Below are 241 nucleotides of genomic sequence, written 5' to 3' on the forward strand. Positions count from 1 at the left end.
TTTTAAGTAGGAAAAAGTAAAAGTACTGCACTATACAACATAGTCTGTGTCACTGCACACACTGGTGTTTCTGTAGGCCTTGGTGAACATTTAATTAAGTTCAACCTGTTGGGATCTCCTGAATTGATTATAATGAAAATTGGTCTTCTACATTATTCCAACAGAAAGCCTTTGAATTCAAGACGTGTCTTCTTTAAAGCATGGACCTTGCACAAAATAACAATCACTGCGAGGTCTTTTA

The sequence above is a fragment of the Aplysia californica genome, unplaced genomic scaffold (assembly GCF_000002075.1).
Source record: "Aplysia californica isolate F4 #8 unplaced genomic scaffold, AplCal3.0 scaffold00411, whole genome shotgun sequence".
In the NCBI taxonomy this organism is placed as follows: domain Eukaryota; kingdom Metazoa; phylum Mollusca; class Gastropoda; order Aplysiida; family Aplysiidae; genus Aplysia; species Aplysia californica.